Source organism: Corvus brachyrhynchos, unplaced genomic scaffold (genome assembly GCF_000691975.1).
Source record: "Corvus brachyrhynchos isolate BGI_N302 unplaced genomic scaffold, ASM69197v1 scaffold80, whole genome shotgun sequence".
Lineage (NCBI taxonomy): Eukaryota > Metazoa > Chordata > Aves > Passeriformes > Corvidae > Corvus > Corvus brachyrhynchos.
Window position 1 is genome coordinate 8,169,725 of NW_008236769.1, and position 619 is coordinate 8,170,343.

General features: G+C 52.2%; 1 protein-coding gene across 8 annotated transcripts in view; it reads right to left on the reverse strand.

Moving 5' to 3' along the window:
* Positions 1-619, reverse strand: part of PPP2R2C (protein phosphatase 2 regulatory subunit Bgamma) — a 210,605-nt gene that overhangs the window by 61,769 nt on the left and 148,217 nt on the right. The window lies entirely within an intron of this gene.

Genomic DNA, 619 nt, shown 5'->3' on the forward strand with positions numbered 1-619 from the left:
CCAAGGTACGCAGCCATCTGGTGATACCCAGATCCTTAAGCCAATCTCCAATAGGGTTGTCTGTCTTCTGAAGGTGGGACAGGCCCCTCTGGAGGTCAGAGAGGTGCTTGTGAATTGAGACAGAGTGGTCAGAAAGATCCATACAGCACATACCCTGGAACTCTTCACAGCCGTGGCTGTGGGCTAATAGTAGAAAATCAGTGGCTGCCCTATTTTGTAATACCACATGCCTAATGCTAGTAACATCTGTGCTTAGCTCGTCAAGCATCTGTGAAGTTATGTTTAGTTCGTCCCTCTTTGCCGCACCAGAAACAGGCTGCTCCGCCCATCTGGGGACCAGGAGGTGGGCCAGCGGCCCTCGCCCCCTTTTTTCTTTGCACCCCTCCCATCAGTGCTGCGGCGATGACTTGTCCCTGCTTTTGCAGGACATTTTGCAGCGTTGCGGTAAAGGCAGCTGTTTGAGATGACTGCTCCGCACGGCTAGCATGCATAAGCATCTCGTCTACTCCTGCTCCCTGGGGCAGCGTGGCAAGAATCATCTTAGTTCGCCTATTAGCATTTTCAATGGCAAGGGTCTGGAACATTTGCTCCTGGAGATCTTCGGAGAGCTCAGTTACGT